Source organism: Eubalaena glacialis, chromosome 6, assembly GCF_028564815.1.
Source record: "Eubalaena glacialis isolate mEubGla1 chromosome 6, mEubGla1.1.hap2.+ XY, whole genome shotgun sequence".
NCBI lineage: Eukaryota > Metazoa > Chordata > Mammalia > Artiodactyla > Balaenidae > Eubalaena > Eubalaena glacialis.
In genome coordinates, this window is record NC_083721.1 from 21,936,743 (window position 1) to 21,953,726 (window position 16,984).

Sequence of the window (16,984 nt, forward strand, 5' to 3'; positions counted from 1 at the left end):
GCAGTGACTCTGCAAATTAAGGGAAAAAAAAAAAAGAGCAGCTCACAGAACTGTTTATGAGGCCAGAGAACCAGCCCCAAGCCAACATGATGGATAAAAAAATTGCCCAGGAAAGAATCGTCATGATTGCTACACCTCACTGAGCACTAGAGGCAGCCACAGCAATGGTTGATGCTGCGGGCTTCATTGATGCCTCTTCTATGCCCCAAACTCGAACCACAGATGCTCCTGAAATTTAGATGCCTCTTGAATAAGCCAAAAATTAATTCCCTTCCTCCGCAGAGCTTTCTTCCTCAATTGGCTCACTTCCAAATCAAAGTTTCATATAAACAAGTCTGAATGAAGGACGTTTGGCTCATTATGGAGGTTCGCCTCAGTAAAAGTTGAATGCGTTTACAGGTTGTGAGGTTTTGGAGTAACCTTATTTGAGGAAGAAGCTGTTTTGATGATTTCATATTTTTAAATGTTTTTAACTGAATTTTATTGAATGATCTTTATCTTTAAACCATTCAAACTAATCACTGCTAAAATTATGTCCAACTCCACTTTTTTATTTTCAAAAGGAAGAATCAAACCTCAATTTTTAAAGTAATTGATTCAAGTCTCCAAATAATTTCTTTATGTATGTCCAGAATTTATATGTGTATAATGTTTATAATTTATACACATTTATACATTGTATGTGGATAATGTTTATAATTTAATTTTCATATATTATAATTTACATGTATAAAATGTTTATCTGTAGTAACATAAACATACATGTTATTACAAAGATAAACATGTTCTCTCTCATTATACATATGCAGTTTATATATATGTATATTCAATATAAAATGATAGAGAGAAAATATTTATTTTTGTACTAACATTACAATAATGCTTCACTGGAATGTGTGATATTAAAAACTCTACCTCACAGGTTGAATCAACCTGTGATTTAAGAAGTGAGTACTTTTTGTTACAGTGGGTAACTGAGACAGATGTTGGTAGATAACGAAACAGATGCTAAATAATTCTCTTTTTACAAGACATTTATAAAAGAGAAACAAAATTAAATGTCAGAATGATAGAACTACTCTCAGTTCAGAGATATAAACCTCCCCAAACTCATTGAAGTGGAAACAACATCCAGAACAGGTGTTTACGTAAGTGGGAACTTATAACTTATACGTGGAAAAAATATGTTCTTACCAAAATAAGATATACTGAAATATGCCAATTTTCCTTTCATATTTAAAATACATTATGGGGATATTTTAACAGCGGCTACTTTATGATCTCTTTAGGTGGGTGAATTTCAATGAATAAAATTTCAGCATCACACGTAGTAAAACTAAAGAAAAGATGTGCTTATGCATATAGCAAACATAAAAAAATAGTTGTCAAAAGAGAAAAGAAATGCATTATCATCTAAAAAAGTAACAACGTTTTCCTCAAAATAGAAAAGCACATAATTTAACCATGACATTTAGAAACCAGGTTAGAGGAAACTACATACACACACATAATTTTGTGCTGCTGATATTAATATATAATCACCATAAATGATGATGAATAAATGTTTGTGTCTAGTTCTGTATCTGTTTCTTTCTCTCTCTGGAAATTCTCAAATTCTTTAACTAAAGTTGGCGGTGGATTGACTTTTTCCTATGTGTATGGAACGAAGCATAAAGAGAGAAATGAATTCTGCTTTGGATGAATAGATGTAAAGCCTGTCTGATAACCATCTGATTCATGATCATTGCTATATTTTACCTGTTGAATTGATGTGGCTTCTAATCAGGGATCAGGCAATAAAATAAAAGAATATATTTTAAGATGCTTAGAATATGATGCTTAATTACAGTCTAGCTTGCATGATATAAATTATGCTGATTGTCCCTTAGGTCAATTGTTTCTGTCCAAAGAAGTTAGCTGCATAAAAAGACGTAAACATGTATTGCATTGATCATATACCTATAACTTATCTTCATTTAAATTTAATAATAATTATTCTATAAGGAAAATTTTATAAGAAAAATAGTTTTCTATTAGCCATGTTAAGCTTGAATATTTGTATAAATGCCAAAAAGAACTATCTCAAGTACTTGATTTAAAAGTTTCTATATATGTTTCCAAAAGAATCACTAACCTTTGGGCTGAATTTTGCATTAATGTCAACCTGTTCAGTTTTTTGATGAATCAACCTGTTCAGTTTTAGTAAAATGTGTATCTCACTTATTGTCATTTATCACAAATTCATATTGAATACTGAGAGTTATGGAACTATTATTTTAATAACTATTATTTTAATAACTCTACTAGTCAGTAAATTGATTGGAGTCCTCAATATATAAAAGGCTGACTTTAAATAAACTAAGTAGAATATGGTTTTCTTGATTTTCGATCAGTGTTCTTGATTAGGAGATTGGAGATAGGCAATACTATTTTAGTATGCTAATTGAATTAGTTAATTCATTAAATGTTTATTAAATGATGAATATGTGTAAGGTATTGCCCAGGAGCTAGGGATACACTGGACAACAAGGTAAACATTGTTCTTAGATACCTATAATTTAGAGTAAAGTAGAGATAAAAAATATGAAACCAGTATTGCCAGTATTGACAGAAAGCATACTACAGATGCTTGTTCAACTGTGTTCTAAATTATATCTTCTTAGAAAATGTTTTTTTTTCTTTTAATGATTTGTGTCACGTACAAAGTAATTGTGAAAATATTCTGAACAAAAAAAATTAGGGCGTTGTTTATATGTTTGTAACAGAGTGATTGCAGAGGTGAACAAGTCTTCCCTGAAGATATGACACTAAACCAATGAGACTGGTTATAATATAACTGGTTATAATATAATAATGAGACCTGAACAATGAGTATAAAGGATGCAAAGGGAAATAATGGCTCTTCTCATTAAGGAAACAGCATGGTAAGAATCTGGATAGTAGAAGTGAGTCAAGTTCAAAAGTCTTAAGGGTCAGTCAGTGAAGCTCTGGTTTAGCAAACAATCACAGGAGGGTTCTGAACATATTATCCAGGGACTTGTAAGTTATATAAAAACATTTAGAGTTTAGCCTTGGAATAATGGAAAAATCATTGAAAGGAAGCAATGTTTTTTGGTCTGTTTGTTTACATGATCGAAATTCTCTATTTGTTTATAATTTGAAATTGTCTCATTACACACAGTTTAATTCAGTTGACATTAGACTGTTGAGAAAATAATTTCCCATAGCACAAAGCGAGGTATATTATTATGAGATAAGGTGATTATTAGGGCAGTTAAGCCCTAAAAAGAAAGACTTTTCTCAGCTGCAACAATAAGGCTAGGTTGAGAAAAATTACTGCAGTTGCATCTGCAGTTGCATTCTAGAAAGTTAAATTTCTTCGCTCACTTTTCCACTGAGTCACTGTGTTACAGGAAAGTCTAGTGACTTGAGTGTCACAGCTTCTTTATCAAATGTCAATAAAATTAAGATATTTTTAAAGAAACCACAGTGGGTTTAGGCTCCACGTACACTCCTTGTAGACAAACGCTTGCTCACGATCAACTCTCTTCACTATCAAGTCACCATTGTAAATCAATTACACTCCAATAAAGATGTTAAAAAAAAAAAAGTATCCATGTTCTAGTGATGAGAATTAATACCTTTGAGCCTCAAAGAAGTTCATCTGTTTCAGTTGACTCTATGGGGGGCTGCGTAGGAGCATAGCAATGTACCGATGCCTCACCAGTCTGCAAGATGTATTCATTTATAAATGACATCCATACTTATATCAGTTGATTCTCAAAGATCCTGTAAAATAAACAGAGATCAAGTGACTAACAGAGGTTATAGACCCACGAAAATGGGACTTTATATATCTTCTACAATATTTTCATGTTTTTCACATTACTTCCACATTTTTCACAGTCTCTATAATCCATTTGACCCCAAACACATTTACTTTTAGGGTGACATAATACCCTATTATTGGCGAGATGGATTTAGTCAATGGTTTTATAACTCAAGCAATAGGGCAGAGATTAATTTTTATTCCTAAAACCTAACCCTTAAAAGTTTCTTGCTCACTTTCCTGACATAATGACAACCAATGAAGCATTTGCTTCTTAATCTAGCCTACAAATTAAATGTATTTTTGGTGGTCTAGCACTTATAGATGATGAAAAGTTACTCAGCGTAACCCATATAATTGCTCTGACTTAAACACGACACTCTAGGTAGAAAATAAATTCAAAATGCAATAATTGAGGCTCAATATCCATAGCAACCTTGTAAAGTAAAAACCTTTAAGTAAATAAATCAATAGCAGCATTTAAAATAAGGAGTGTTAGGGGAAAATTGACTTTCTGATTCACCTCATTATAGTAGAAACACTGCCTGTCTACACACATACATTCACCGGAGTGTAGATGTGGGTCAATTTGACTTTAAAATGTAAGGTATAGGACAAAAGTACTCAGATACATGATAAATGACATGAATACAAAGTATAAAAGTATGATATACCTGCTGGATATCAACAAACCATTAAACATTCAAAAAAGTTTAGGATACAAAATCAAGTTTACTTTAAGGCAAATGATAGGAAACTGTTATCTGATAACACGACTTTAATATTATGATTGTACAAGCAAGGATAATACTTATTCTAAAAAAAATAGTGAAATTAAAGGAGGATTCTATGCATAAATAAAACTTAGAAATATTATAATCCCAAACAAACCTCCAAATGAGTTATCGCAAACCAAACCTGATTTCCTAAAACATGGGCAGCAAATTAAAACATTTTAAAAAATACTCCATAAGCAAAAAGGGATGTTTCTAGTTTTCTCAAGCAAAATTCAATTAAAATTAGCCTTTCACGGGTTTAAGCATTCCCTTCATTTAACTGGATGTTTAGAACTGCCCAAATGGGCACTGGAAGGCCCTTCATGCAGTGATCCTAGCCTTTGTGCAAACTAACTCCTGAAAGCCATCTCTAGTCTCACATCTGGAGGCATGGTGGCTGGAGAATAAGCCACCATCCCCAAACTCTGATGGAACAGAATCCACTGACATTGTCCTGCACTATCCCAACACCTTGAGATGATGTCTTCCTTAAATATTCACAGGGATGTACTGTTCTCTACTCACATGTTAGTAAAGGTGAAGGACAGCAAGCAATATGTAAAGTCCACACCCTCTATTCAACTTTTTTCTGAGTTCCTTTCAAATTCCCCATTCACCGTAGACAGGTGTGTGTGTGTGTGTGTGTGTGTGTGTGTGTAGAAAACTTCTTGTTGAAGAAAAGTTGTCAACCTCCATACTGTTTTCCAGATCTACTATATATACCAAGTCCTGGACCCACCAGACAATATAAATTTACCTCTCTGTTGTCTCCTTCCCTTGTAGTTGGAAGTAGTCCGCCTTTCTTTGTGACAATGTAAGCTAAGGATGGAGAAGGAAGGCTGTAAATGGAGAGGTTGTTAAGAGGAAAAAAAATAACATACACATGCATATCAAGTAACCTTTAATATCTTCACACCACATGTTAAATATAAAACTGGATATTAATCCCTCATGTTTAGAAGTCTTATTTAATAACATGAATAAATTAACATTAAAATTCTACAAATCAGTAAGGCCATTCTAAACACATTTAAGAACATATGGATTATGTTTCATTGATGAAAACAAATCAGCTATGTTTTGTTTTAATAACTGTTTTCTACTTCACTTATTCTTTACTTCTTTTGATTTTGAGCATAACGGATTATTTTTGAGAAATTATTATTACTATTTTCATTTACTTTTCCTGGTGAAAATAAATTGATTTTAAGCAGAGATTTATTTTTGGATCAATGACTTTGGGGGTAATCAATATAACTGTGCATAAAAAACTCTATTAAAAAATTCTGCTTTACAACAAAAGTGGCAACATAATTATCCCCAAATATATTCGCCATTATATTAAAATTAAACTTTCATTTTAATGATTATTTGGCACACATAAATCACATGATGTGTACACACGAATGAAAATATAAAAGCAGTATTAATTATACAGTAGTTATATAAACATGTGCATAAACATAATACACATTCACACATACATATATGTCCAATATATGAAAACACAGTATATTTTGTGTGATGAAATTATTGATCCCCCAAACTGCTAATTCTTATTTGCTTTGCTGATATTGTACCATATTGACATAATATATTGAAACAAACCCTGAATTTTTGTAAAGATATGACTATCCAGGAGTGAGCTTATAACTTATTCTCAGAAATATTGCTTATGTTTACTCAACTGATTTTTTTCTTACCTGAACAATAGGTGTTTACTAGGTGTTTCCTTCCTTCCTTCCTTCCTACAAAGTACCTATTGACTCATTACAGAAATTATATATATATATATATATATATATATATATATATATATATATATATATAAAGCCGGGGTGGTGGAGGAGGGATAAATAATATGTTTATTTTTGTCTCCAAGCCTAATACCTGAAGATACATATACAGTTGTCTTCTTTTTAGTATGATGTGATCCTTGATCTTTGACTATCACATGCTTGCTCTTCGTATATGAGAATTGGGTCTATGCACTACGGAAGCTCTACTTTTCAACCCAGGCCCAGCTCCACTTTGGTTAGGTTAAATTTTTTCAAGTCTTAGCAAACAGTTGCCTTAATTTTATAGTCACTAATAAATTTGTATATTTCCATCACTTTTGTGGTAATGACCTCAGGGAAGGAAATGACCTTAGATTATCGGCTACTTGAGAAAATGCTCACTTCTCTGGAATTTTAGTTCATCAACTCTTGTTTCTTTCATGGCTCTTTGGTGCATTAAAATTATGATACTGGTAACTTATCTATCTTTCCTAGCAAGGATGGAAGTTCCCTGATAATCAGTAAGGAATTAATTGTGTGTAAATATTAGAGTTACATATGGAGATGAACTGCTCTTATGAAGAAATCTGTTCAATACTGGTCAATTCTTAAGAGTCAAAGAGTAGAATTAGGGGGAATGGAGAATCTATCTAGATGACCCTAAATATTTCATGACCATGGGGAGTATAAGAAGCATGCGATTAAAGCAATATAACGCCACTTCAAAGACCTCCTTTGGGTCATTTTCACCAGTTGCCTATTTGTAAAGCTTTCTTGTCTAAGGAAAAACATGTCTCTGTACTCAAATCCCCATTCTATTAAAAACTAGTTCTATGCTATTGAGAAAATGATTGAATATATCAGACTCTCAATTTAGTCATCTGAAAATTCGTAATGATCAGCTCTTTCCTACTTGGATTGGTTAATAAGTTACCTAAACACTTAGTGTTTAAGACAATAAATCAAAACGATATTTCAGAGTTTCTATGGGCAGAAATTAGGGTGCAGTTTAGCTGGGTGGTTTTGAATCGAGGTTTCTCCTGGGACTGCAGACTAGATTTTTTTTTTTAACATCTTTATTGGAGTATAATTGCTTTACAATGATGTGTTAGTTTCTGCTTTATAACGAAGTGAATCAGCTATACATATACATATATCCCCATATCTCCTCCCTCTTGCGTCTCCCTCCCACCCTCCCTATCCCACCCCTCTAGGTGGTCACAAAGCACCGAGCTGATCTCCCTGTGCTATGTGGCTGCTTCCAACTAGCTATCTATTTTACATTTGGTAGTATATATAAGTCCATGAAAGACTAAAACAAATACCGTATGCTAACACATATATATGGAATCTAAAAAAAACAAACAAAAAAATGGTTCTGAAGAACCTAGGGGTAGGACAGGAATAAAGACGCAGACATAGAGAATGGACTTGAGGACACAGGGAGGGGGAAGGGTAAACTGGGACGAAGTGAGAGTTGCCGACTAGATTTTGAGTGGGGCTTCTATCATCTGAATGCTTATCTAGGGCCAGCATACTCACTACCAAGACTGCTCAATCACATGCTTGACAAGCTGATTCTTGCCAGGAGGACTCACTTACTGACTAGTAATCTGGATTTCTTCACAGGGCTGCATAAATATCCTCATAACATTGTAGATCACTTCCCCCAGAGCAAGTGTTCCAATGGAATTTAAAGCAAAAGCCTCAATATCTTTTACGCCTTGGCCTTGGGAGTCACATGACATCATTTCCAATGTATCCCACTGCTTATACGGGCCAAACCCAATCCTTAGGGGATTACCTAAAATTGAGAATACCCAGAGTCAGGGATCATTCAGTACTACACTGTCCAACTCAGGTAATGGTTGTGAGATCCAAATGTGTTGATAAATTTGGAATACGCTGAATTGGTAAATTTTCCATGCCAATAATGACTAGGGTACCAGAGAAGAAAGTATATATATGAATATATATAGTATAAAGTACTGCATATAGTGATATTTCCACATATATGTTAATATTATTATGATAAAATAAATGCCATTCTTAAACCATCTCCTCACATTTTTAAAATACTTATTTCTTCCTTTTATAATTATTACTCTTTCACTCATTCATTCATTCACTTACTTACAGCTCTTTTTTGAGTGTCAGTTATGTTTCTGAAATGTGCCTGATGCTGGTAATTTAGTGTAATCAAAGAGAATTTGTCCAGGCCTCCATAATGTTTAATGTCCCAGAGTCATTCAATATTATGTGCTGGTGATTTATAAATGGTTACTTTTGAGTTAAAAACTCTCTTTAAATCAACAGATGCCATGTATTCATAATATATATATATAAAACATTGTATATTATATAATAAAGGCAAACAGATGCCCTTACTGTTTGGTGAATAAATTGATATTATCCCCCAAAATAAGTAAGGTAGGGGTTTTTACTGATGGGCTAAAATTCCCAAAGAATCTAGATACTGATCAAATAATTTCCTTAATGAAGTAGATAAGACAAAAATCATTGGTATTGGAGGAATAAAAAAAAAAGCAAAAAGCAATGCTCTGGTTTTATACCTCTCCCCTTGCTAAATCCTTAAGTATGAGTGGTAGGTTTCCAAACAACTTAGAAGCTGTCACATGGTGAGGCTTCTGGTCCTTGAGCCCCAGAGAATACTCAGAGACCAGCAAGAGAGTGTTCACGCCACTCAAGCCAAAGTGATGGGGAAAAGCAGATCCAGGTTGAGTTTTTGAGAAAGGGAATTGTTATTTTCATATGCTACATATTTAAAAATTCCTTTTTTGAATACATTTATTTTTTTGAATCCTTGCATTAAAAGAGGTAACAAAAAGATTAGGATGATCTAATCTGTTCCAATGTTTAGACATCCTCAGGGGTAATGAGAGATGAGGTCATTCCAATGGAGACAATAGTCTACAACATCTATTACTTGGAACACATGTATGTGGATGTGATGAAATGAGTATTATACCAAAAAAGTTTTTTGAAAGTAATTTTTCTTAATGGGAAAATTATAAGGAAAAGAAAAACAGAATTTGAGAAACAGAAATGAGTCTTTTTTAGTTTCTTATCTCTTGGAAACCTATAATTCCAAATGGTTTTCAAACAGATGAAAATTCTGTTTTCATCTGTTTCATCTGTTTTCATCTGTTTGAAAGCAATTGTTTATTTTTTCAAAAGGTAAGAAAGAAAAACAAAACATTCCGTAAGCATATCTGAAATATATACTAGAATGCAAAGCCCAGAAACCGTGCTTTTAGTTTGAAAATTTATCCAGTTCTGAAGTTTTTTTATGTTTTCCATTTTCTAATAACCCCTCTAATTACAAAATGTCATTGATTTTAAATATACTATAGTTTGGAAAATTCCATTCAGCTGGTACTTCTGTTTACCATTAATATATTATTCATTGCAGATATCACCATTATATGAAGCACATATTAATTAATTCTCCATTTTAATTAATCAATTTAAATTAATTCTCCACAGCAATTCTCTATTTTAACCATATAAATCACTTAAAATTTGTATGCATCATTTCAAGTTTGATAAAATTATGTTTGCTATTTTTAAATAGCATTATTTTATTCTAGTTATAAATTAAATATATGAGCAATGTTGAAAATTTGCAAATACAGAAAACCAAATGAATAAAAATCTCTTATATGACTGTTAATCTTCATATATTAGTGTACCTGATTTCTGTTGAAGTAACCCATTATGGGATTCAAATGAAATTGGCTCTAACTCCATCAGTATCTTTTGTTGTTTCTCCTCTTCAGCTCCAAAACCAAGAGCATTATCTATACAATGCATCCCAATGTGCAGCAAGGTTTTTTGAAAGCCTTTGCCAATGAGAGCTTACATCGTGGTTCCACGTGGAAAACAACAAAAGTTGAATACTACACCCGAGTACTTGAGATATTTTGTGTATTCAAAACGACACTAATTCTACTTTTAAAAGACAGATCACTTTTCCATACTTTGTGCTTTTGCAAGAATACATAGTTGACAGAGATATTGATATTCAAGTCTTTCCCTATTTTTTTCATACCCTTTAGCATTGAGAATGGAAAGTGACAGATTAGCTATTTATTATATCACTATATAATTTACTATATCACTAATAAGACATATTTGCATAAGTTTTATTTCTGGGCTCGCTATTCTGTTCCACTGATCTCTGTGTCTGTTTTTATGCCAATACCATAATGTTTTATTATCATAGCTCCATAATATGGCTTGAAATCAGGAAGTGTGAAACCTCCAGCTTTGTTCTTCTTTTTAAAGATTAATTTAGGTAATCGGGGTCTTTTGTAGTTCCATAAAAATTTTAGGATTGTTTGTTCTATTTCTGTAAAAAACACCGTTTGAATTCTGATAGGGATTGCATTGAGTTTGTACATTGCTTTGGGTATCATGTACATTTTAACAATATTAATTCATCTAATCCATGAGCATGGAATATATTTCCATTCACTTGTGTCTTCTTCAATTTCTTTCATCAAACATCAATCTTATAATTTTCATTGTACAGGTCTTTCACCTCTTTGGTTAAATTTATTTATTTATTTCAATACTTTTAGTGGTGTATTTAAACATACAGAATCATTTTGATAAGCTTTACTATAGAATATATCATTTTAAAAATTTTTGTTATTTTTCCTTGGTTTCCTGCTTATAAAATAATTCTGTATTTTTGGGGTCAGATAATTAAATACTTAATGATTTATCCTTCTTTGCTTAATATCTTACTCTATTTGAAATAATTTACTACATGTTATAAAAATAATGAATGTCAAGCAGGGTTAAGGACAAACACCATAAATGATATGCTGCAGGTTCAGAAAAGAAAAGAAAGGAAGATAAACAAATATAACAAAACATAAACAGACCCACAGATACATAGAACAAACTAGTGGTTGCCAGAAAGGAGGAGGAGTAGGGGGATGAGTAAAATACATGAAGAGGATTAAAAGGTACAAAACACCAGATATGTGTGTGTATATATATATATATATATATATATATATATATGTCACAGGGTGTAATGTACAGCACAGGGAATATAGTCAATAATAATAACTTTGTGTGGTACATGATCTATAAAAATATTGATTTCCTATGTTGTATATGTGAAACTAATATAATATTATATGTCAACTATACCTCTAGTAGAAAAAATAAAAAGGAAAGAAAAGAAATGCAAAGATGTAAAGAAAAAAAGATAAAAATTTACAGGCATAGGTCTATGAGGATTCTAGAACCTTGGTGATTCCCAAGACTCTTGACTTCTCATAACTTGGTAGACTTGGACCAGGGAGACTGATTGGGTTATGCTCTAGGAGAGGGACATTAACTACACTTGCATAGGGAGGGAAAGTAGAAAAATAGACTAAGACAGAAGACACTGAGCTTTGCAATCAAGGTTACAGTCTTGGTGTGAAAATCATGCAGTTTTCATTTAGATGTTAAATCCTTGGCAAGTTTGCACATCAGCATTGGGTTCAGCCAGAGGTCAAGGAGCCTTAGCTGGTGAGGCACTTCATTGCTAGGCTACTTGAAGGAAAACAGCCAGAGACATCCTGGGCAAATGTTGCTTTTTTTCATGACAGTGGTTCCAATGTGATGTTCCTTCCAACTCTTAACTGATTTCTCCAGACCATTTACTTATTTTTAAAATCAGTTCCTTTTCTTGAAATGTGATTTAAAGTCATTCACAAAATGTGTATATGCCCATACTTATGTGTATTAAAATATTTGGGAGAGGAGGAGAAGACTAATCTATTCTATCTGATCCGTACCATTGTAATACGGTCTTAAGCAGTGTATATTCATAACGAGTGTCATTATCTGATGCGACATGCTTTCCCTTTATCTCTTTCATTATTTAGAATTTCTGAAATTATTGATAGTTCTTTATTTTATCAGATGGAGTTACTTCCTGACAGAGTATTCTAATTCACTTGAGAATATTTTACTAGTAAAAGTTATATGCTCAGGACCAATTTGGGTAGCAAAATGCTAATTGAGGACAATGTACTGAAGTTCTGTTATTACAAGTAATGCACATTTCACACTATATCTAGGGCTTTTCATCCTAGACATTGTGGCAGTTCAACAAGATTTGTTGAGAAAAAAAAATATGTAATTTTGGCCTACGGGTTAAAACATAGGAGAGGGTAGTTTAAAGGATGAGTGAATTTAGAAGAGAGAACTAAAATCCCCAAATCATACGGAACACAGTTCAGGATGACAGACTATATTAATGTGCTTATGTTAGTTCCCTTGAAGAACCTCACTGAAATTCTAAAAACAGGGAATGGTATTAATAGTAGACCAAAAAAAAAAGAAAGAAAAAGAAAGCTAACATTTTTTTATTATGAATGAAAAATAAGATTGATAGAAAAAGTTGATGTCAACCTAATGTAGACTGAAGAGGGGCTGTTACAGAAATGATGATGATGATAATGATGACATTTCAAGTTGAATCCTGGAAAAATCATAGACTCATTGAGCAGACTGATATGAGAAAGACCATGCTTATATTAATGGGATTATTTATGGAAGGATAAAATGATGTGTGTCATTGCCTTAATTAGTGCACAAGGAGTGATTAAAAGAAGAATCTGGCCTGCAGATACGCTTATGGGCTCAGGTGGAAGATTATCTCCTCAAATGAAGAATGTGCTATGGGAGAATCCTAAAAATGATAGAGGGAGACAAGCCTGCTCCCCTATGATGTAGAAAGCTACATGCTCCCAACCAAACAATGACAAAGAGCCAGACTAATGACAAATTCAGAAATTTGTTTCAAACACTTTGGAAAGTAGACTGTAACCAAGTAGCTCAAAATCTAAGGAGAGTTGGTGCCTGCAGGAAGAAAGGAGACACAAGTACATGCTCACCTGGGGTGAACATAACTGAACACCAATAAAAAGAGTTTATCTTGAATATCTGAAAAGTTAGTGTGGTCCGGTGCAAATGGATAAGACAATGTGAAACCCCCAGGGGCTGCAGAGATTAGAAATGTACAGAGGAATTCCACAAAGCACTCATGAGATGAGAAAGAATCCGGAAGTATCTATTCTAGTGAAGAATTTGGGGGAGGGAGGGAAATAGCAGCAGTTCAGGAGAGCTAAGAAACCATGCCTAGATCCTTCTTTCACTTTTCCACTACAGAATAAATGCACTGCTGCCCTTAAGGCACTGGTGAAAATGGACTGGAGCTGGAAGAAGACAGCAGGGGAGCTTGGGGCGGGGGGGGGTGCAAAATTAGTACTGAATCCACAACTAGAACCAGGAAACCATAGGAAAACAGAGATCACACTCTCAAAATCCAGGGACATGCATATACCTACAACGAAGTCATTGTCAGAATAACATAGATACCTACCAACATCCACAGACTAGCAAAAATGCTTTGGAGAGAAATTAATGGGAGAATTCAGCTGGGAACTGGCTAGAGAGAAACAAGCAGACAGAAACCCTCTGTGATCAGATTTGCATCCAAGTTCCCGACAGTGTAAATCTTCTGAATATCCTCAGCTCACTTTTTCGAGGTTCTTTGCTCCCAGGTAGTTTAATCACTCTGGACATCCTTTTAAGTATTTTGATTGCTTTTATAAATGTCACTCTTCAAAGGAGTTGCATTTTTTCTAGTTTTTTTTAATGAAACTCTTGTTCTGCTACGAATTATTCCAGCATGTTTGCAAGCAGGGGTCTTGGAACATGATTTAAAATCTAGCACAATTTACATTTTCCTTGCCATTATTTCTCATATCATTTGTTTTATTGGTTATATAATTTATTTTGCCTTCTGGCTTACTTTAGAATTATCTGACCTATCATTTTCTTTCATTTTATTTTTAATATATAGACCATGCTTTTTTGTCCCATATACTATTTCATTCAAAAAATGTGTATGGGGATTTCCTATTTTATTGGAAGCAGTGTTAAATAAAATACAGTTGTTTCACTAGTAAAGCTTCATTCTAGGGGCAAAGAACAAGCAATGCAAAAATAAAAATTTTATGTTCCCACACAACATTTTGGGGATAAATACCTATTTAAAATGCATGAGGTTATTGAAGAGCACTTTCACAGATATCAGGGAAACAAATTTTAAATTTGTAAATCTTTATTCTAAAACATTAAGGAAGTTTTTTATAACCTGTGCAAGGTCATTAAAAACCAGTATGCTACACTCCTCAAAAGATTGTTTCAAAATAAGAATAGCAAAAACATATCATTGCTTTTTCTTCCTTTAAAAAAGTATTTGTTAAAGGTCATTTTTAATCACTCAAATAAAAAAAATTGAAAGACCTAGAGAGATAGTTACATAAAGATGATACACTATTTCTTCAAGCCATTGACACATCCAAGGATTCTGTAACATTCATTACACATAGTAATAAGCTACAGAGATATGTATATATTTTTTCCCCCACAGTTATTAAATAAATTCAAAAATAATAAATTAAAAGCAGAAAATCCAGCAGGATGGGATGACAGCAGCAGACAGGCAACATTAGGTAACAAAGTCAGGCATGGAGTGTTGTGCGTGGCGTGTCTCCTCACAGCATGCCAGCTAAGGTGTTAACACAGCCTTTTTGCACCAGAAACTCTGGTCTGAGGTGCCAGGTGCAACACCCTGTGAGCCAGTGAAAACAGACTAAGCACAAAGGAAAAGAAAAAGGTGAGTTTTATCCAATCAGTTGAAGTTCTTCACAGAAAAAAGGCTGACCTTCTCCCACCCACCTCCACCAACAAAGAAAGAGAAAGAGGGAATTCTGTTAGCAAATGCCCTTTGTACTTAAACTGCAGCATCAACTCTTCCTTGAGTCTTCAACATGAGAGCCTGAGATGCCAGTCTTCACAATCTGACCGTGGCTGACCGTGGGTAACCAAAACTGCAGAGAGCCAAACCACAGATCCTTCATATTGCATGCCTGGAGGCTATAACCAGATTTCACCAGTGAGGAAGTGTGGTTAGCCTGGGGTCTCCATCTTCAACAGAAATGATCCAGATAAACTCTTCTTTCAAGCAGAGTTTGGGCTAGACTGCAGCCGTGTGGCTGAGAGAGTCTTGGAGCTCCTGCCTGATGTCAGGCCAGAGGCTCTGAGGTGAGAGAGCATGTTCAGGACATTGGACAACCAGAGACCTTCCAGCCCCACGTAATATCAATAGGCAAGAGATCTCCCAGAGATCTCCACCCCAACGCTAAGACCCAGCTCCACCGAACAAACAGCAAGCTCCAGTGCTGGAAGACCCATGCTAAACTACTAGTAAGACAGGAACACAGCCCCACCCATTAGCAGAGAGGCTGCCTAAAATCATACTAAGTTCACAGACACCCCAAAACACAACGCCAGACATGGTCCACCCCACCAAAAAGACAAGATCCAGCCCCACTCACCAGAACACAGGCACCAGTCCCCTCCACTAGGAAGCCTACACAAGCCACTGAACACACCTCACCTACTGGGGGCAGACACCAAAATCAAAAGGAACTATGAACCTGCAGCCTGTGAAAAGGAGACCCCAAACACAGTGTTAACAAAATGAGAAGACAGAGAAATATGCAGCAGAGGAAGGAGCAAAGTAAAAACCTACCAGACCAAACAAATGAAGAGGAAATAGGCAGTCTACCTGAAGAAGAATTCATAGTAATGATAGTAAAGGTGATCCAAAATCTTGGAAATAGAATGGAGAAGATACAATAAAGGTTTAACATGGACCTAGAAGAACTAAAGAGCAAACAAACAATGATGAAAAACACAATAAATGAAATAAAAATTCTCTAGAAAGAATCAATAGCAGAATAACTGAGACAGAAGAAAGGATAAGGGACCTGGAAGAAAAAATAGTGGAAATAACTACGACAGAGCAGAATAAAGAAAAAAGATTGAAAAGAATTGAGGACAGTCTCAGAGACTTCTGGGACAACATTAAATGTACCAACATGCAAATTATAGGGGTCCAAGAAGAAAAAGAGAAAAAGAACGGCTCTGAGAAAATATCTGAAGAGAATTATAGTTGAAAATTTCCCTAACATGGGAAAGGAAATATCAGTGAAGTCCAGGAAGTGCAGAGAGTCCCATACAGGATAAATCCAAGGAGAAACATGCCAAGACACATATTAAACAAACTATCAAACATTAAATACAAAGAAAAAATATTAAAAGCAGCAAGGGAAAAGCAACAAATAACATACAAGGGAATCCCCATAAGGTTAACAGCTGATCTTTCAGCAGAAACTCTCCCTTTCAGCAGAAGGGAGTGGCAGGACATATTTAAAGTGATGAAAGGGAAAAACCTACCACCAAGATTACTCTACCCAGCAAGGATCTCATTCAGATTTGACAGAGAAATTAAAACCTTTACAGACAAGCAAAAGTTAAGAGAATTCAGCACCACCAAACCAGCTTTACAACAAATGCTAATGGAACTTCTCTAGGCAGGAAACACAAGAAAAGGAAAAGACTACAAAAACAAACCCAAAACAATTAAGAAAGTGGTAATAGGAACATACATATCAATAATTACCTTAAATGTAAATGGATTAAATGCTCCAACCAAA